The sequence below is a fragment of the Vicugna pacos genome, chromosome 6 (genome assembly GCF_048564905.1).
Source record: "Vicugna pacos chromosome 6, VicPac4, whole genome shotgun sequence".
Taxonomy (NCBI): domain Eukaryota; kingdom Metazoa; phylum Chordata; class Mammalia; order Artiodactyla; family Camelidae; genus Vicugna; species Vicugna pacos.
Genome location: NC_132992.1, coordinates 62,633,267 through 62,655,371, shown reverse-complemented (window position 1 = coordinate 62,655,371; position 22,105 = coordinate 62,633,267). Strand labels below are relative to the sequence as shown.

General features: G+C 38.7%; 1 protein-coding gene and 1 long non-coding RNA gene across 7 annotated transcripts in view; one reads left to right on the top strand and one right to left on the bottom strand.

Moving 5' to 3' along the window:
- LOC140696949 (uncharacterized) overlaps nucleotides 1-22,105 on the top strand; it is a 64,855-nt gene that overhangs the window by 30,999 nt on the left and 11,751 nt on the right. For all 6 annotated transcript variants that reach the window (XR_012073674.1, XR_012073669.1, XR_012073670.1 and 3 more), the window contains one exon: nucleotides 20,109-20,221. This is a non-coding gene — a long non-coding RNA (uncharacterized lncRNA). The remainder of the gene's footprint in view (nucleotides 1-20,108; nucleotides 20,222-22,105) is intronic.
- The window catches only part of RHOJ (ras homolog family member J), a 77,174-nt gene that overhangs the window by 46,808 nt on the left and 8,261 nt on the right, over nucleotides 1-22,105 (bottom strand). The window lies entirely within an intron of this gene.

Here is a 22,105-nt window from a genome sequence, read left to right as displayed (position 1 = left end):
TTGAGATTCAACAGCTGTTCCCAAAAAAGCGGCCGTTATTAATTTCCAAAGCTGCTCATTTTTGATCAGACATTACCTTGGGTTGACAATGTCCCTAATAGTTTCACAAATGACAATAATAATAGCACTAATAGCTAAAATTTATTGCCTTCTTGCAATGTACAAACTACCGAGCACTTTTTATGAGCATGTTATATCTCACATGTTCCTCCCGGCAAAGCCTATGGAATCAGAACTCTAATGTCCCCATCTTAGAGATAATGAGACTGAGGACGAGAAATTAATAGAACCATCTGTTTCAGAAATGAGTGTTGTAACTGTTCTGAGCAGACATAGGTGCTATTAATTGATATTAGTCTGTTGCAGGAGTTCATCTGTAAAATACGCTGGTCATGATGCTACTGTTTTAGCATCACATCAGAGATAGTGCCTTTTGGGCAACTGTGCAAATGACTGATTCATCTTGGAGAAGAGTTTATGGCTCTCACTACCAAATTCAAAAGAAGGTCAGCACTCCAGAATAGTTTTCCCACATCATGTTTAAAGGAGCCATGCATGAGTTAAGCCTTCTTCAATTTCTGAGGAGCTGTTGGTTTCATGGCATTTCTTCTTAGACTATCCTAACCTTTTAGGCAAAATATGATGTGGGTCAAATCCTTTGCTGGTGCTTCAGAAATAGCAAGTTTCTTGCCAGCGTGTCATTACCAAGGACAGGGGGATAGGAGGAGCTAGCCTTGATGATCGTCGGTGGATCAGCCCAGTAGAGAGACCAGTTAATGATGCCATCTGTGTTACCTCGGGACACACAGCGAAGACATACTTTTCTTTCCTTGGCTTTTAGAGGGGCTTGTTCAGATTGGGAATTGAGAGAGCCTGAAGGTGTATTTTATCCCTTTTTTTCCTTGGAAGTTTTTTCTTCAATTTGTTTTTAGTTTAAATAAATTTTTTAAAAATACAAGAAGGTACAAGTACTCCAGTTCCATTTGGCCACCCTATCATTTTGAATATCTGAATTCCCACACTATACATTCCCGTGCTCCCTGGAATCCGGTAGGTTCCTTGCATATGGTCATGGGGCTGACACAACATATGTCCTCTATCAGTTTGAACTGTAAAACTCAATAAAGAGTGAACCTTTACAGAGTTTTTCATTTGTATAAAAATACTACATGTAGCAAATCATTGCGTCATTTCATTTTATATCTCTGAGTTATCTTTTTTGTATACCTATATGATGTAACTGCTCATATAGGTCTGTTGACAGTTGTGTTTAGTTTGGATAAGAGCTTGTGGCTTTTTCTCACAAAATGGGAGTGGAGAATGGCTTTTTTTTTAATTGATTTTTTTATTAAAGTACAGTCTGTTTACAATGTTGTGTCAGTTTCTGGCGTATAGCATAATGCTTCAGTCATACATATACATATATGTATTCCTTTTCATATTCTTTTTCATTATAGGTGACTACAGGATATTGAATATAGTTTCCTGTGCTATACAGTATGAACTTGTTTATCTATTTTATATGCAGTAGTTAGTATCTGCAAATCTTGAACTCCTGTTTTATCCTTTCCCACCCACTTTCCCCCCTGGTGACCGTAAGTTTGTTTTCTATGTCTATGATTCCATTTCTGTTTTGTAAATTAGTTCATTTGTGTTTTTAAAAAAAAAATTTTAGATTCCACATATAAGTGATACCATATGGTATTTTTCTTTCTCTTTCTGGCTTATTTTACTTAGAATGATGATCTCCAGGCCTATCCATGTTGCTGTAAATAGCATTATTTTATCCTTTTTTATGACTGAGTAGTATTCCATCGCACACCACAACTTCTTTATCCAGTCATCTGTCGATGGACATTTAGGTTGTTTCCATGTCTTGGCTATTGTAAATAGTGCTGCTATGAACATTGGGGTGCATCTATCTTTTCGAATTAGAGTTCCCTCTGGATATATGCCCAGGAGTGGGATTGCTGGATCATATGGTACGTCTATTTTTAGCTTTTTGAGGAATCTCCATACTTTTTCCCATAATGGCTGCCCCAAACTACAGGGAATGGCTTATTTAAAGAGAACTATGGCAAAGAAATTTACGGTGATTGCTACTGTGTGCATTTCCCTCAGGACCAGGCTTCTCACACTGGGCTTGAGGAATAAGGCACAGAGAGAAAAGTGGAGCTTCTTCTGGCCACATCAACTCCCCCCAAAACAGGCAAATGACAACATTTCATTTTCACATTAAAACAAAGAAGACTGTATTATGAATGCTGAATTCATAAGGATGTTACATAGGACTTCAAAGAAATTTCCACTTGTCACTGTTGGGTATACACCCCTGCTTTCCCCTTCCCCTCATGCCCCCAGTGTTTCCAAGGCGCTCACCTCCCTTTGGGCTCACCACCAAATGACTTACTTTGCAGTGCTTTCCCCGAAGAGATGACATTTGGTGGAAAATTTTGAGAAGCACTGGGGATTCCACCATGACCCTTTATTTCACTGGAGGGTATCGTGGTCTCTGAAAGTGGTCCCCTTACACCATTTAGTCCTTTGTCATTATACCATGGACTCTCCTGGTCTGAATATAAATTAGCTTGACATTGTGACAATGAATATATATATTTTCATGTATAACTGAAAAATTGTGCTCTACACTGGAATTTGACACATTGTAAAATGATTATAAATCAATAAAAAATGTTAAAAATAAATAAATAAATAAATAATAAATAAATAAATTAGCTTGACATTTGGCTACTGAATCAACCAGAGCCGACACCCTGCAGGCCTCAGGCTGACTTCCCAGTTGGCTCTGGGTACCAGCCTGTGCTTTTCCTCTTAAGCTCTCAACAGCATAACTAACTGCTCTGCAAAGTTAACTGGATATTGATGTCTCTGTCATCTGCAGAGCTGCAGAAAGCACATAAAGGTAGTTAATGTGAGTGTCTTTGGCTTGTACTCACTTTCCTTTATGTCAATAAATCCTAAATCCTCCCTTGAAGTCACGAAAAACTACTGGCAAGTCATTCTTCTGAACGTGTGCCCAGAGGCAGGGGGGACAAGTATTTGTTTAAAATATAAAACTATCCAGGCATGTGCAGCCAGGCAGGCAGGGCTCTCTTTCCACCTCATTCCCCATCTAGGGATGTGGCTTCCCTCTTGGGGGTGGGGTAGGCCACTGGCACTTCTCAGCCCCAGCCCCCAGTTCCATAGTGCAGAAGCATTATTCAGGACAGACACGGCCAGGAGAACCTGTCTCCTTTCCTGACACATCTTCCGCTCAGAAAAGAAGCTCTAATCCAGGGACAGGAGGCTGAGGATACTGAGTCTTAAATGCTTCCGCCAAAGCTCACTTACAGGGCAAAGATTCCATGCCAGGAGGAGCAAACCAAGAAGGCGAGGGTCCACCGTCCCCACTCAGAGCTCTGTTCATGGACCAGGGGTGTTATTCTTGGACAAATGAGCCACCAGCTTCACCGCAACTCCAGTGCAGGGGCACAGAAATTTTGCTTAGAGGGAGGGACATACTTAAAGAACAAAGAGCATGCCTCTGCTTAAGGTAACGGACTTGATTTGGAACAGAGTAAGGGGAGGTTCCTACCTAAGGGTGTTGTGGAAAACAACTGAGATCTTGGTGGTGAGCAAGTAAGAGGAGGCAAGTGGCTCCTGGGGGAGACAGCTGTGTAGGAGATGAACTGGAAGTTTAACAGGGAGAACCAGAGAAAGACACAATTAAGAAGAGAGCTAGAGGCTTGAAGCAAACTCCAAAGAGTCTCCCCAAAGACAGCCCCTGCGGGGAGGACCAAATTTATTGGCTCAGACTGTGGGGCCATTTAGGTCCCCAGGTGTCAGAAACAGTAGTGCCATCAGCCCTCAGTGAGTGGAGGCAGCAGCAGCTCGTGGTGTCCACAGAGGCAGTCAGCCTAGAGGGGAATCAGGGCAGGAGAGCCCCACAAAATCCACTTTCATCCGACAGTGATCAGACACAGGCCAAGGCAGTGCCCTCAGAGGAGTGACAGCAGAGGCCGCCCACAGAAGGGGAAACAGACTTCACTGGAATAGTCCACTCAAGACACAAAACCAACCAACCAGCAAACAGCAAAAATAACACGCCCGGAGCTGGGGAGGGGAAATCAGTACCCACAGTTGCTATGTCATTGAGAATGTCCAATTTTCAACTAAATAGGAGACACGCAAAGAAAAAGGCAAATGTGACCCAGACTCGGGGGTGGGGGTGGAGGGAGGGGAGGAAAAAAGAAAGTAAAAGAAAGCTGACAAATCATTGACGGGATTAGAAATCTCTTTGTCTCTCCCTCTTTCTCTTGTGTATCAAAGCTTGGGAGGTTGCAGAATTTTTTGGTCCTTGTTTTCCCAGAAAGCTTGGAGGATAGATGATCATTATTATTAGGATGGCATTGTGTTTTTGACTCACTGTTTAAAATCCACATTAAAAAAAATGTACATCAGTGATCGTGGGACAAACATCTGTGTGGAGTGGCCCCCTGCCGTGCGGGAACTGTCCCTGAGTAGTTTTGTGAGAGCCTCTAGAACCGATAATAACTTCAAAGGCACTTCCTTGGGCAATGTCTTTGACATCTGGAATTTATATCATATTAGTCTATTTCTCATGAGTCCTCTGGGAAGAAGGCACGTGAAATATTGGGAGAGAACTGGCCATGGATTTGAAATTGAAATCAAAAGCTTTAGCTACTGAGTCCATGGTGGAACACATTCTTAACAAAACATAGTTCATTTAATGGAACCATTTTCATCTCATGGAACCATTAGCAAAATGAGAAAACAAAAACAGTGGATTCCTTTTATAAACATCTCAGTTGCACTAAATGAGTTAAATAATTTTCCTTGAAAAATCTATTATAGGGTGGAAAATCCTGATACAACTTCATTTCGCTATGTTTTTACTTGTTCTGTAAAGTCAGTAAGTGCTTATGAAGTAACCACTGTGAGGCTTAATAACAAGATGATTATAAGGTGGTCCCATAGTTTGTGGGCTCGATTGTTTTTCTTGACAGCTCGTACTGGGCGTTGATCATCCAGTCCCTCCCTCACTGCTCCTGCCTTGTACTCAGTGTAAATATTCACGGATCTTTCTGTTTCCTCATTATTTCTCTGCTGCTGCCTTGAGCTCTCCACATCTTCAGCCATATAATTTTTTTTCCCTCTGAGATCAATCAACCAGCAAGTATTTGTTATCCTGTGGCTGTAACAGGCTTTGTTGGAGGATTAAGCTATAATTCCTAGAGGAAGGGGGAAGATTTCTGTCCAAATTGCACCACCCAGCTGTTAATGTAGTAATATTTCATCCCAAAAAGCACCAAATGATGTTGATGACGTTAATAAATATACACCTTAGGAAAGAATGGGATCATTAGTTTCTTTCTTTTAAACACAACTGCACTATTCCAGAAAGAAAGGATATTCACATACTCTTTTCCTTTCTTTTTTTTGAAAGGGACTCTATGGGTATCTGTTTGTGGTATAATTGGCATGTAACATTGTATTAGTTTCTGGTGTGCATTAGATAATGATTTGATATTTGTATATATTGTGAAGTGATCTCCATACTAAGTCTAGTTAACAGCTATCACCAGACATGTTCCAAAAAAACCTTTTTTCCTTATGATGAGGACTTTTAAGATCTGGTCTCTTAGCAACTTTCAAATATGCAAAACATTATTATAAACCACACTCATCATGCTGTACATAATATTCCCATGACTTACTCATTTTATAACTGTAAGTTTGTACCTTTTGACCCCCTTCACTCCATGTCCCCAACCCCACCGGCAACCACCAATCTGTTTTCTGTGTCTATGAGTTTGGTATTTTTAGATTACACATATAAGTGAGATCATCATGTCTTTCTCCATCTGACTTATTTCCCTTAGCTTAAGGCCCTTAAGGTCCAATTCACATTCTCTTCTTATTAAAACTTTTTATGTTTTTGCTTAATCATGAATCACCTTCAGTCTCTGCTTCTTCCTATTAACCAAATCCAGCTCCTTTAGAGTTTTCTTAAAGACCCTGTTTTCAATGTTATAAATTCTTCATTTTATCATTCTATATTTACAGACTATTCACCATCCAGACTAAAATATAAAATTCTGTGAAACTTTGCAAAGGACATGCAAGTCAGGGCCATCGCCCCTGAGGACCGGAAGTAGGGAGGTTCAGATAGCCACAAAGGTTTCGATTTTCGTTCTTCAAAATTTCATCTCTGGCCTTTTGGCATAGAGCTGACTTGCTTGATGGCCTCCCCTTTTCACTGTCCTTAATTCCAGAAAATACCAAATAACACACATTGTTAAAGAACCTTGTCTCTCCCTTCCTCTTCTCATCTTGAGAGAAGTCTGCTTTCACATATCCCTGTCCCGCAAGTAAAGAGCGGTGACCATCACAAAATTACAGGCAAGGCACCCTGACCTGCCTCTCTTAACTGCTGAAACAGACAGTTGGAAACAACTTGAAGCCATTTAAATGTCCCCAAAGAGTCCGTGAAAGTACTTGGACTTCTTAGAATGACATGGGAACCACGGAAAGTCTACGAGCCCCCCCGCCCCCCAAAGTCTTTCTAGTAACATGGGTCAACTTCGTTGGAGTTCCCATTTTAATTTTCACTTTAAAATAATTTGTTATTCATCTGAATAAATCATGCTCAGCCATGTGTAATGACCTAGAAAGACCGTGGGTTGAATTTGGGCTCCTGATATCCCCAGCACCAGCCCAGGGTGTGACAGGGTGGTGTGGGTTTATGGTTATGAGCATGGGGTGGAATATCAACTCTGTTGCTTGCTTACATGTGATATGACAGTGGGCACATTTCCCAATTGTATGGCACTGTCTCATCTCCACAAATGGAGAAATCACAGTTACCTCCCAGGATCACCATGAAAATGTGCTGACATATGTGAAGGTCCTCATCGCAGTTCCTGAAGCATGAGCAGCATCCCACAAACTCTGTGCTGACTGTCATCATCCTAGGCAGAGTGAAAAGTACATAGCTCAAGACTTCTCTGGACCCTGATTTTTGAAAAGTTCATTATATACTATGCTGATGATGACTGTGGCTTTAACAGTTTCCACAACTTTCCAAGTGGTCTGGTCTGAACTAAGTTTTTTTTCCCCCTGTGCTTGAGAGGAAAAAAAAAAAACAAAAAACCAAAGACACAAACAAGCAAGCAACATATTGGAGTTACTTTTAGTAACACTTCTAAGATGGATTTGACTTTGCTTTCTAAATACACCTGAACTTTACAATGTTTTTCCCCCTCATCTCTCTCTCTTTTTTTTTTTTTTGAGGTGGGTGGAGGTAATTAGGTATTTTTATTTTTAATGGAGGTACTGGGAATTGAACCCAGGACCTCATACATGCTAAGCACATGCCCTACCACTGAGTTATACCCTCCCCCACCATCTCTCACTTACGAGTTATCAAGGACAAATTTTTTCCCTATGTGAAAGATTTGCCATGTTAGGCCGTGATCTACTGCTGGTGGAAACCAAGGCCAAGAGGTAAACGCATTAGAGTAAATCTTAAGCGAGTTGAATATGGTCTGACGCTTGCCGATGCTTGGCAGCTGCAGGACCAGCAGGACAGAGCCGGGTGGGAAAACAGCCAGGCTTAAGTGGCAAGAAAAATTCCTTTCACACCTAAGCTGTGCTTGCTAAAGAATGAGAAGCATGTGAAACATCCCTTGATCTCACTGTGCCGTTAAAGCAAACAGATGTGATGAAGATGTTCTGATGATGTGTATCAATTAATTCAGCCTCACCTTCAAATACAGTAGAAGTTCACGATAAAATCAAACTTAACAAAATGTCTACCTAAATTTTCATCAGCATTTCCCAGTTATATTTCTTGTTTCTAACATATTGAGATATTTGGAAAATGGAACAAGAAATTACCCCTTGGAGCCATAATTAAACTGAAACCTCACAAGTGTGTAATTGGGGTTTTTGACAAATAGCTAGCTCACAGAAATGCCGTGTCACCCACCACTCTCCTGCTGTTGGCTTAAGAGGGAAATGAGGAGGATTTAAGAAATAATAATGACTTTTAAGAGAAGATGTGTTTTAATGCTTAAAATTAAAATTTTCCAGGGAAAATCTTCCAGGGAAGATCTGACATTCAAACGATCTCAAGTGTTGTGTAGCGTCTTTGGAAACAAAAGAATTCTTCTTTTTAAATTTTAAATTTTTTTCTCATGAGATGAAACTGAGTTGGTCAATGTCAGATCATGCTTTCTATGTTATGTCATCTTGGTTCCTGCCAGCACCAAACTGTCTAACAATAGAGAAACTCTGATTTTTCTTCTCTTGCTCGTATCTTCTCTTATTTCTGTAGGCGAAGTATATCTCACGAAATATCCTCTTTTTGTCTACTTAAAGTCCATTGAAATAAAGTTTCCTGTACAATGAATATATGTATGTTCATGCATAACTGAAAAATTGTGCTCTACACTGGAAATTGACACAACATTGTAAACTGACTGTAACTCAGTAAAAAAAAAAGAAGGGGAGGAGTTTCCTGCAGCATGTGTATGAGTATGTGTGTGTGTTTGCGTGTGTGGCTTTCTGGAGTCAGAATAAGAAGAAAGGATGTCGAAGGGGAGATTTGTTCTATGCAGAAAAATGCAGAAACAATTTCAACTATTTGTGAGTGCTGAGTTTAGCTTTTAGAACATTGAAAAACTGAAGAAATGTATTTATGAAGGAGAATTTCTTCCATGTGTCCCATATGCACATTTTTCTTTTGGGGAAATATATTTGTCCAAGTGAAGAAAAAGAATGTATTAAAGACGGTCATACGTTTGCATTTTGATATTTCCTCTCTGGGAGAAAATAGTTCTAACCTCAGGTCTTTTGGTGGGTTCTAACGTAGGATTAGTGAATTTAATCTTCTGATTTAAAAACAGTTCCAAAGTTAGTAAATGAAAACAAGCACTGCCATCTCTGTAGCTGCAATTCCAACAAAAGACTTACTTATCCCTAATCCCAAATGACTATCTCAGTTTGAAAAAGTGTGTGTTGTAGCACAGGGCACAATTATCATTGAAAAAAAAAATCTTCCTCTAAAGAGGATTTTCTCCCAATTTTTTATTTCAAAAAATTTGAAATATACTGAAGGGTTGAAAGAATGATATGAACACCTCTACCCCCACCTAGATTTAATACTGTTAACATTTTGCCATGTATGCTTTGCCTCTCTCTATATGCACATAATTTTTCCCTCTAAATTATTTGAAACTGAATTGCAGACATAGTGACATTTTACCCGTAACTGCTTCAGCAGGATCTCCTAAAAAAAAAAAAAAGGGACCTTCTCCTACAGAACCACAATACCCAAGATTATTAACATTAATTTCTTAATATAATCTAAATTATTCCATATTGAAATTTCCTTAATTGCCCACAAAATGCCTTCAACAGCTTATTTTTTTTCTTTTTTTCAAAATCAGGCTCCAGTCCGGATTAAAACCTAACATTTCATCTTCTCTTCCCCCTCTCTGTGTTACTGACTTTTTTTTTTAAGTCCAGGCCAGTTTTCTTGTGGAAAACATTACATTCTGGAACTAGTAATAGTTTTAATATGCCTTTTGATCACTTAGCATCACCAAAGAAGCAGCCAAAAACTTAGTTTAGTATGTTAGTAAAGAGATAGTTACCAAAGTGGTGAATGCTTGTGTATTAATATATTTTAATACAGAAACCCCAGGAGGTTTAGACTGGACAGAATGAATTCGGCAGGAAACATAGTAGTATTTTGGGAGCACAATGCTTCTGAGTTTACTGATTTTTAGATATTTTAAAATCAAAAGAAAGGAAACTGATTTCTTTAACAGGTGATCATTCCTCCGTGGATATATTTAGCAAATGGTTGAGAATGCTGGCCTGGGGCTTATAAGAGAAAGTGTGGTTAAAGGAAAAAAATTATCTTTTCCAACAGAATAGGAGGGAGCACTTCCAGATTCATTTGATTAGGGCAACATTACCTGATACCAAAACCAGGCAGGGATAAGACAAGAAAATTACAGGCCACTATCCCTGAAGAACATAGATGGAAAAATCCTCATCAAAATATTAACAAACTGAATTCAACAATACATAAAAAGAATCATACACCAAGATCAGGTGGGACTTAATCCAGGGAGGCATAGGTGAGTCAGTACCTGCAAACCAATCAATGTGATACACCACATTAATAAAATGAAGTATAAAAATCATATGACCATCTCAACAGATGCAGAAAAAACTTGACAAAATCAAACATCCGTTTCTGATGAAAGCTCTCAACAAAGTGGGTATAGAGGGAATGTATCTCAGCATAATAAATGCCACAAGCACGTGGCTCCTGTCATACTCAGTGGTAAAGAGCTGAAAGGCTTTCCTCTAAGATCAAGAACAAGACAAGAATGCCCACTCTCACCATTTTTATTCAACATAGTGTTGGAAGTCCTAGCCAGAACAATGAGGCAAGACTCTGATGTACCAGAAAATCAGTTTCTCTGCATGCTTTTGGTCAAGACAATCACAGAACCAGTTCAGACTCAAGAGTTGAGGAATAAACTCCACCACTTGATGGTGGAGTGACATATTTATGCAGGAAGGAAGGGATTGATGGTGGTCGTCTTTGTCATATCATTAATACCCTATTTTATCATTATTATTTAAATCAAATTTTAATTATTAATTTTTATACAACTTTTTCAATCTTTGTGAAGGTGATCATACTATTTTCTCCTTAGACCTATTACTATGATACAATTTATTAATACATTTTCTACTCTTGAGTTATTCTTAAACGCTTAGAATAAACCTCTCTTGCACGTGGCTTTATCTGGATGACTCTTCATAAGGTCTGTAGCGTCTATGATTTGAATCAGATGTATGGAGTCTTCTAGAACCTTCAGATATTCTCTGTTCTGTACAGTTTTATGTACATGGGATGTAGTTCTTTTGCCTTCCAGATGTGGCCCTTATCTTTGAAAATATCATTGTTGACAGTGTTTAAGACCAGTCATAACTGGGCTCTGTCTCCTAAGCTTCTCCTTCAATCATTCCTTCTGTGAATTCTTCTGTTTTCGGCATCCTTTTCAAAATATTTTGGGATCTAAGTCTTAGTTTTACTGAAAATATAGTTTGTCTTTTTGTTTTCCATTTTTTTCCCCTTTGGATGGTTTTCAGGAAGAGGAGAAAACTGGATTTATGTACTAATGGTCATATCAGAAGTCCCAATGAAATACTACTAATTTTACAGAAGTAAATATCAAAATATAAAATTGATTTTCACAGACTCTCAGTGGACATCTTAGAGATTGCTTGAGCAATAAAAGATTTCAGTATTTATGGGCATAGGGATGAGATTACTACAAGTTAACGATTTACCTTCTTTTCTTTGGCAAACACAACCCTCTCCAGAAAAGCTAGAGGTAATTTACATTGCTCCAAAGGAAAATTTTTCTCCTCCATCAACCCCTGACTATAGCTTAAAAATGTCTAAATGATAGTTGTATAAGTGATAGAGTTTAAGTGATAGTTGGATTCACTTGGGGAAGATGCTTTTCCTTGAAGACTGACCTCAATCACTTCTAAAATTGTGTGGGGCTGAGGAGCTGAGGAACCAGACTGGGAGTTAGTGAGAGGCCCCAGGGCAGGGGTATGGGGTAAGGGTGAGCATTAACTTCAGAAGCCAGAGAATGCTAGGGCAACCAGGAAAAATACAAACAAAATCTTCCAAACAACGAACTTCTGAATCTATCCTAGTAGGAACTAATTGCACTTATTAACTGCTCTGTGAATTTGGTATGAAGTAGGCTCTGATTTTTCACTAGGCAATAAATGATTTAAGACTTATTTTCAACAGTAAACAGTACAATTACAATTATTTTTTAGAATAGAGTGTTTTAATATCCAGATGTTCTTATGGTGAGTCTTTGTAAGGTCATAAGAATGGATTTACATGCTTGATTAGAAATGATTCTTCTGGTGCTGCCGCTGGGTGATCTGGGCTGTGGAGACCACCCCCTCCCCACACCTGCTGTGAGATAAAGCCAACAGTTTGGAAGCATTTCCACCCATAAGAGTAGTGAGCAGGCTGTGTGCATGAGTTACAGTACGTGGAGCAGAGACTGCTGGTTCTGAGCCCTGTTTCTGGCACTCATGCATATTGCTTATGTACGTGTAAAGGAACAAATAAGGATTAACTGCATTCTTAGAGATGCAGTCCTGGGGAAAGAGGATGTGCTACTTCCATGCTTTTGCTGTATTTTGTGTCTAATTACATTTTATGTCATTCTCCATGTCATTTTATGTCATGCAGCGTTTAATAAATAAAGTGATTTATTACTAATAAGAAACAATAACATTTGGTAGTGGTTTCCAGCGCACAAAATGCTTTCATATGCATCATATAATTTATAATTTCTTGAGGATGTTTGGCAAATACAGATAGTTGCCTGGGGACCCCTATAATACCGTGTTATCAAGAAGACAGGTTACTTCCTAGATACCTGGTTTCAACGTAAAATGACATGTTAGAGAGAGTTATAGTGGTAATGAATTTGCTCAAGATATTTTTAGAGGCTCTCAGGGTAGAGTAAAATTAAACTGTGAAATGAGACTATGGAAACTTTTAACGGGCTTTTATAGGTAAGCCGATCTTTTCTTAAAAATAAATAAAACTCATTGAAATCATCTTGTAGGGATGAGATTAAACCCTAATCTGGAAAAGCAGAGCTGTGTAAGGGCAATACCTGAGGAGTGTAGCCATATATATCCTTCCTTCTTTTTTCTACCAAAAGAGTTGGGGTTTTTTCTGTTTCTCTGTCTCTCTGGATCTCTCTCTCTCTCTCTCACACAAACACACACAGTCAAGATCAACAGTGAGTTGCATTGCACTTATTTTAATCTTGCAGTGGTGTCCATGAACTTAGATGGGAATGCTCATAGTGAAAACACTGCCGCCAGCGCTGAACTGATAAAATAGGTATGGAAGTCACCTTCTTTGAATATTTCACAATTTTCCTATGAAACTCTCCAGATAGTAACCTCCTTGTGAGGGAAACACTCATCCAGGGGTGACAGAATGAGGCTTAAGGGCAATAATCAACTCACTGAATGTGCTCTGCCCTTTCCTCCCTTTTCTGTGTACCTCTGTGGATCACCTAGGATGCTGTACACCAGAAATTAACACAACAGTGTCGACTGACTGTACTTCAATTTAAAAAATTAACAAAAAAAGAAATAACAAAACACCTTTTAAGGAAGTTGCATTCCTTTGCCTTTGTTCTCTTGACACCTAGACCCAACACATTATCAGGCTGCTCCCATGATGACATGGATCCATTCACCCTGAAATCATCTCCGATCCTTTGAAAGAGAAGATGCCCAAGCTACTTTGGAAGTTGGACAGCAACATCATATTTGAACCAGTGCTCGTCCAGATCCCTTATTTTGTAGTTGAAGACGATCTCTTTGAGCATGTCCGTGGGAGATGTATAATGCAATTTTCATCCCTGGGGCATCCATTGTGTTCCTGACACTGGAAAAGGTGCTACATCCTTTATCACTATTCTCTGGTGCTACAAATATAATCAGCACTTGTAACCTAGTGCCGACTCTAAGCCCAAGTGTGATAGAGGGAAAGAGCCTTGTCTTACGGGAGCAGCCTGGCAGAGAAGGAGAGAAGCAGCTGTTTTAAGGGAGGTATTCACATAGCTGAGAGACAACAGAGAAGGAGGAGTGGGAAAGCTATGGGGGTCTTATTGCCTTAAGAGACCTGCATAACAATACAGATATTTAGAGATAGGACATAATGCCAGATTCTTCAGTAAAAAATTATAGTTCTGCTCTTTGAATTTCTGCATCTTTAGCCATTGAGCGATAATGTGTATAAAAGAAGGAAGGCGTTTGGGAAGTCAAGTTAAAACCACAGTCTTTTATGAGTCAAGAACACTAAGAACACCCAGCTCTCACTTTTTGTGCCTACTCTGATTTAACGGAACAAGACTCCATGCAGATCCTGCTTTAAATAGCACCTCTCTTGGGGAGTGAGCTGGAGTTGCCTGGTCAGGTAGCCCAGGGAGTAGGAATTCCCTGTGCTAGTCTTCATCCTTTGAATACAGGAATGTTCCTGCCTCTGAGACGTGATGTTAAAATGAGCAAAAAGGAGAAATAAGGATATTAGAAGAGGAAGATCACTGTATGTACTGAAGAAAGGATCCTAATGGATCCTAGTGGGAAAATGACCAAGGATTTGGGGCTGACAGAACCTTGTCCTTGAAGAATCACAGAGAAAAATTTTACTTAATTTTCTCTTTCCATAGATTTGACAGACATTGTTTAGGGGTAGACTTGCATTAGTCCTTCTGTTATTATTTTATTTTATTTTATTATTTTTAATTGCAGTACAGTCAGTTACACTGTGTCAATTTCTGGTGTACAACACAGTGTCCCAATCATGCATATGTATACATATATTTGTTTTCAGTTCCTATTCTTTTTCATTAAAGGTTATACAAGATATTGAATACAGTTCCCTGTCCTTCTTCAGTCCTCTTGCATCATGGTATAATTTCCATCACTGAATTTCTGTGATTCTCACATGTACCATTTAAATATTTTTCAAGTATTTTTTTCCTTAATAGAGGATACAATTTAAATAGTATGAGTATGAAAGTTGGTTTATCAGGAGCTGCTTGTCAAGTTAGTATACCACTGCCGTTTCTTAGAAGATGTTTATTCCCTTTTCTGCAGAATTCACCAGATAGAGGGACTTGAGAGATGGGAGAAAGCCCTAGTGCACATACCAAAGAAAGTGTAGGATTTTTAAAAAAAGAAGTAGGAGAACATGCAAAGACTAAATAAGAACAAAAACAATTTTTATGAGGCTTTTTTTCGAGTATGTCATCTATCTTTCAATAGCTGATTATTGATTTTAAGAACCATGAAAAGAACAACAAAGCTGCATGAAATCCTCTGAAGTCATCATTTTCAGTTACTTTGTTCACAGGTTGTTGGTGCCCATTTACAAAGAAATAGAATAATGCTAACAGTTTTTTTAATGGACAAATGGATCATTCTGTGGGCTGACTGACCCTTCTCATCCTCAGAATGCTTTACTTGGTGCTTTTTTTCTCTGGGCTTTGGGTGATTATCAGGGTCTGTAGGAGTAACCAGATGTCAGCTCTGTAAGTGGAGCTAAGTGTCTGTCAGTGGAATAGAAATTCTCTTCCTCATTTCACAGGGAGCAGGCTTCTTAACTGTCCGTGAATTGTAAAAGCAAGGTGGCTAAAGCAGCAGTATCAGATAGGAAAACTATGATGGGGTTACTGGCTCCTTGTGACATGGAACACAAATAAAATGTGTTTTTCCAAATGCTGTGTGGATGCTTTGAAAGCTGTGCATCTATTAATCCATCTTCCCAAAGAGGGTCCCTCTTACTCCTCCCCTGCCAACACTTGGATAGCAGTTGAAATTTTGGAAATCACTTGAGGACCCACATATACAAGTAGACACAACATGAAGTAATTTCTTTTACTGTGTAAATTACTTAAGTTTAATTCATGATGTAGTAGGGTCCAAAATAACTCATGATCTCCTGTAGGTATTTCAGGGTTTGTTTATACCTTGGAACTCAAGATTTCTTTCTGTGTCCAGAAAAATCTAGGTTACCCTGGAACAGAATGTCTTCTGTGAAACTGGAATTCAGTCAGTGGTAATTGGTGAACTTGTTAAATAGGATGCTTGTCTGCTATACACTACCCTGAAGAAGCATTTAATGTGTTGACTGGTAGGAAGTGAATGAAGTAAAAAAAAAATTACTCATTTGTAATCTACTATATACTAAATCCTAGTAAGACTAGCGTATCTGTTACAATGATAGAATATTCAGTACTATAAAATACAGATCTGTGATAACCACAGGGACCAAAATGTCTCCTATAATACCAAAGAGCATGTCAACCTAAGGACACATTAATTCCCTAATAACAAGGACAAAACCCCCAAAATAGAGGTGATCTAAAAGATTATTTAGCCTAGATTTCTACATCTTGTTAGGACTACATCTAACCATGTTGACGAAGTACCTGTTACTATGAAAAAATTACAAAGCCTACTTACTGTGTGCTGGCTACAGATTTGAAATGTAGGTTGTTCATGATTTACTTGAGGTGAATTCATGAGAAGTTGCCCACTAAGAATGGGAAATGAATAGGTCAAGTATCTATGAAGGGAGTTGGAAAGATCTGCGTGTATTGTCTGAGGATGATAAGGATGAAAATTTCCTTGGTCTTCAGATACACTGAAAGCTGTTATTCTGAGGACGATAAAGAGGATTTCTCCATCTATGTTAACTTGAGTGAGAGGAAATGGCTTCGATCCGCACCCTGAAAGATTCAGCTTATCTCAAAGGGAGGACTTGGTGGGGAGAGTTATTTGGAGGGTAAATGAATGAAATGAACAGAGTACAATCTCTACAGAAAAATTTATGCCTAATATTGACACTTAAGATTTAACATTCACTCTCTGTCTCTTGTGAGAAGTTTGGTTGAAAACATGTTTACTATTGAAAATTCTTAAGGCTCTAATTTACCAGCTTGAACTATTGTAAATGTCATATGAAATTCATTTTAGCTGAGGAAAGAAGTATTTGGGCTCATAGTGCAGTCTTATCCAATTTGAGCAGAGGAGGCTTGAGGAAAGAGAGCACAGCCATTTTCCTCTTAATAACTCCTATTAAAACAGGTATAAAGCACCCCATTATTAATATATATGAACATGTTCATTGCATTTCTTACAAGCATACCAACTGAAAATTAGTATACTTTCTAGCAAGTGAATGGTTACATTTTATCAACAGCATTCATAATTTTTATGAAGTTTACACTTGGTATAGACTAAGGACATTATTGACTTATTGTTTTTCTCTTAATTACTCTGATTATTTAAAAAAAGTGACACAATACATACATTAGAGAATTAAATTTTTCTTTTTGCCTCTAGTATATAGCATCCAAAAACCAGAGAAAAAACAGAAATCTCTAATATAATTAGGAAAACACTTTTTTTTTGCCTCATTAAATCATTCAGCTTACAAGTTTGAAATTGGACTGGAAACAAAAGCTTTTGGAATTTTTTTCATAGAAAAATAAAATTGTTTTACAATTTTTAAAGCCAATAAACTATTTTCTAGCGTATGTCCTTGATGCTTAGGATAGATCCTTTGAGGATGTAGGAGAATCAAATTTCAACATAGAAAATTATCCTGACTGTTTACCCAGGGTGTTAACTTCAATGCAGTGCAGTGGTTAAGACTATGAGACTCTCGGATGTCAGCCATCCATTCATTCAATCATGTATTCATTCAGTCATTCAACAGACATTTTGGGTGTGTATTGTGTTGTAGGCTAATTCCAGACATTGGGGACATAAGAGTAAATAAGACAGAAAGAAACTTTCCTTTATGAAGTATACATTCTAGGGTGAGACAAGCACTGGACAAATAAATAAACATATAAGATAATAACTGTAGAGAAAATAAACAGGTTTTAAAAAGGTGGTCAGTTTAATCAGAGTGATTTGGCTTCCTGAGGAGGTAACATTTGAACTGACAGATTTTAATCCCAATTCTACCACTTCCTGGTCCTGTGGTGTTGGACAGGTTCCTTCTCTGAGTTTCAATTCTCTCATCTGTGAAATGAAGATACTTACTAACTAGAAATAATTTGAGGCTCAAAGAAGATAGCAAAGTAACACAAGGCTTGGCCCATATTAAATACTTAGCTGATTAATATTAGTTAGTTACTATTTTATCAGTAAACTGTAAAAGGGACCAGGAAGCAGTTTCTTTCATTAGGGTACATTCTGCTCAGGCCACACAGAGCATTGTTTTTCTCTCTTGTTGGCAAGTAGGATCGCATTCTGAGGCCTGACTGACTAATCTGTATTAAAACAGCTGGAGAGAATCCAAAGGAAGGCTTGGTCCCCGTGAGCAGGAGTGCTGGTCAGTTAGTTGTCCAGATGAGGATGCCTGAGACTCAGTTACAAAATGTCTGTCTCTCCCAGAATTTACATGTTATCTCTTTCGGAAGCCAGATTCTAGCCCAAGGAGAAGCTTTCTGGGACTCTGAGAAATTGAATTTTAGGCAACGATCCATTTTTGTTTTTTCCCCCCTCCTTTCCGCCAAATGTTAGGTCAAAGCATGAAGAAGAACAGAAAGATTTGCAGAGGGGAAACAGATGTTTATGTTCATTTCACAATCATGGGCCCGGTGGATATGGAAGAGCTCTAACAGTGTCCAAGACAGAGCTGCACCAAAACCACCCCAAGGATTCCAGTCTCTTTCCTGTTTTCTTGAGACTCCTTTGCCTCCTCCCATGAGACTAGGTGTTCTCTAAGTTTCCCTCAGTGACCCCTCCAAAGGTCTCACAGTCATGCTGATGGCTGTTCTGCAGACAGCAGGCTCAGTGAACAGCGATTCTCACTTACACAGCTTTGCCAGTCCTGCCTACGGCTCTTCTCCCAGCAGCTGGTGCTCGTGCACCCGAGTCTGCCTGTTTAGCCTTCTTCCTGCTCTGTTTTACAGCTCTCTGCGGCTTTCCCCACCTTGCGCCAGCCTCTGCAAACACCTCTGCTTCTCAGCCTTGTGCATTCTCTTTCTTCCAGGGTTTCTCTGCGTCCCAGCCATGGGCACAGGTCTTTCTAAAAAGCACTCTGACTCCTCATTTAGGAATTTGCTAGCTGTTTCTGAGAGGCTCTGAGGGCCTCTTCTGTTTTACACAATTTCTCCTGTTAGAAACTACCAACTCAAGAAATTCTATATATATGTATACCTATTTTTAAATTGCTTTTTACTGATTGTTTATGGAATTGTTCCTCCTAACTTGATTTCTAGGTGGTTTTATATCATAGAGAAGGGTTTTCTGAACTTCCTAAATTACATTAGATTGAACAATAGGAACTTAAGATAGCCAGTGGTTTTGAACTACAAAATGGTAATTTCATAGGTTCTACCTAATAGGGAATGCTTAGGATGCTTGTTGAAATTTACATTTACAGCTCTTTCTCTTATTGGATCTGGTATAGCAGCTCTGGTATGGACCAAAGAATCTGTATTTTTTTTTTCCCTTTTAAAATTGAAGTACAGCTGATTTACAATATTGTGCTGGTTTCAGGTGTAGAGCAAAGTGATTTAGTCATATATATATTTTTTCAGATTATTTTCCACTATAGATTATTACAAGATATTGAATACTATTCCCTGTGTTATATGGTAAATCCTTGTTGTTTATCTATTTTATGTATAGTAGTGTGTATCTTTTAATCCCATACTCCTAATTTGTCTCTCTCCCTCTCTCTTTCCCGTTTGGTAACCATAAGTTTGTTTTCTATGTGAGTCTATTTCTCTTTTGTATATAGATTCATTTGTATTATTTTTTAGGTTCCACATAAAAGTGATGTCATATGATATTTGTCTTTCTCTGTCTGACTTACTTCACTTAGTATGACATTCTCTAGGTCCACCCATGTTGCTGCAAATGGCAATATTTCATTCTTTTTTATGGCTGAGTAATATTCCAGTGTGTGTGTGTGTGTGTGTGTGTGTGTGTGTGTGTGTGTGTGTGTAGGTATCTATCTGTGTGTGTGTGTATGTGTGTGTGTATATGTATATATGTATGGAAACTCCATACTGTTTTCTATCATGGCTGCACCAAATTACAGAATCTGCATTTTTAACAGGCAGGTTTTTCTAATAACCAGGCAAATTTGGGAAATTTAGGTATGTCATTTATAGTTGAATAAACAACTAATTAAATATGGCACTTAGGGCAATTTATATTGCTTATGGGTCGATTCTATTTGATGTAAGAAATTTTAACTTAGTGTGATGATGATTACTAAGTATCCACTAAAATCTGTTCACCCTTTCTTTGGGCATATAGCTAACCTCTCTTATAGTGATGTGTGGCCTAGAGTTTAACTTCTCTCCAATGAAATGTGAACAGAAGTCATGCCTGCCACTTGAGGACCTGGCCCAGACCATGACTCTCTGTCCTCACTCTTCCATATTCTTTCATCTTCTCCTGTCTAGATATAGAGCACTACAAAGTTCTACCCAATGGCAGAGTCACAAGATGGAAAAAAGTAAATCCTTGAATGACCACGTGGAACAGAACCATCTCATCCATCTGAACACTTGCCCAGGTCTGTTATCCAAGCAAAAAAATAGAATTCTAACAGTTTGAATCATTATATATTTGAGTCTATTTGTTCCCCTAGCTTTTCTAGTGTGGTTCCATTATTACAAAAACCAAAACAAGTGTGCTGTTAGCTCCACCACTAAGAGGCAGGTAATAAGAAAACAGAACAGACTAGAAAGATGAAGAACATTGTTACACCGTGGCAGAACATTCTGTACAGCTATTGTCTGCCGAACCTGGAGGGTAAACCTAATTCTTACTGAGTCTATAGTACTCAAAGAAGGGATTGGGAAAAGCCAGAATATTAGAGTATATTAGTTGTTGCTGTATTGAGCCAGGTGTCATAAGAAAGAAAAGAATTGAGTTGGTTGTTTTTTAAGCAGGGGTTGATAGAACGCCACTATTAATGGCCTTCTAGAGAAGGAAAATCGATCATTTTTGGATTCCACAAATAGAAGATACAATTAAAAAAGGATTTGAGCAACAAATGTTCATTTCTGTGTTTAAACAGGGAATCAACTCTGTGGCAAAGATAAGTTCCAGGGAACTCATCTAAGTTTTCTGCTTCATATGGCTTCTATGTAGCTATTGTTAATTTGAGGGCAAAAGGCACTGGCTAGACAAAGCAGACAAATAATGTATGTTTAAGAAGTATGTCTGGGAAAGACATACTTTCATCTTGGATGTGGTTACTGGTACATGGAACTTAGCAGAAGCCAAACAAGTTTTTGAGAGAATTACATTTCCGAAGAAACTCCAAACTTGGACTAAACAGTCTTATGACTATAAAACAACACTTGAGCCTCAAAATTGCACAAGCAAGAAGCTGGCTGTGAAAGCTGCATAGCTCCTAAGAAAGACAGAGTCCCTAAGGTCCAATTCAGATGTGTGTTATGGAAGATAATTGATGAGGAAGAAGAAATTCCCAGAGACCCAAGCCAGGGAAAGTTGAGAATAATGGATGAAGAAATTGCTCCCAGAGAATAGGATGAGTGTCAATTCAAGAAACTTCCCCCACTGCCAGGGCATGGAGTCTTCTCAGTATTTGCTATCAGGATTCTGTTATTGCTATGTCTCTCCCATTCTTCCCTTTTCCAGAAGGGGGTTTGAATATTTTTGGTTATCCCATCCCTGTTCTATCATTGTCTAAGGGGTGAGTGTGTGTATGGGGCACATCTTGTGGTCTTCTATCTCCATCAGATGGAAAGGACCACTTATCACCTGAAGACGCTTTGTTTTACATGTGGGAAAAAGAATGCAACGATATTTGGTGGCTAGAGAGCCTGATGCAAACAGAAATGGCTAGTTTCCATCAAAATCCATTCTTTCTCTTGCGGACATGTAGGTGGGTTTTATTTCCCAGCTTCCCTTAAACCGAGATGGGGCCTGGTGACTAAGTTATCTCCTATGGAGTCTGATGGGAAATTATGTCCGTCACTTCCATGCCTGACCCATAAAACTTTCAAAATTCAGGTTTCTCTATGCTCTTTCTTGTTAGGCTGCTTGGATGCAGATGCAGATAACTATGAGATCTTAAGAGATGGCAGGGTCACAAGATGGGAAGAGCCTGGGTCCCTAAATGACTGAATGGCGGAACGCAGCTCCACTGACTTGACTACCTGCCCAGGACCATAACATCAGCAAAGAACATCCTGCTCTGGTGTTAATCCGTTACATGTCTGGGTTTATTTGTTGTAGCAGATTAGCATACCCTAACTAACAGTGGCTTTTCAATTAATGCTGTTAGCTGTAAACCTATACACAGCTTACACTGTTTATTTACTGTTTCATGGCCTCCACTTACTCCCTTACAAGTGATTTAATCTCGGGCAAATTGGTTAGTAACTTTGTGCCTTGGTTTCCTCATCAGTAAAAATTGAGAAAATAA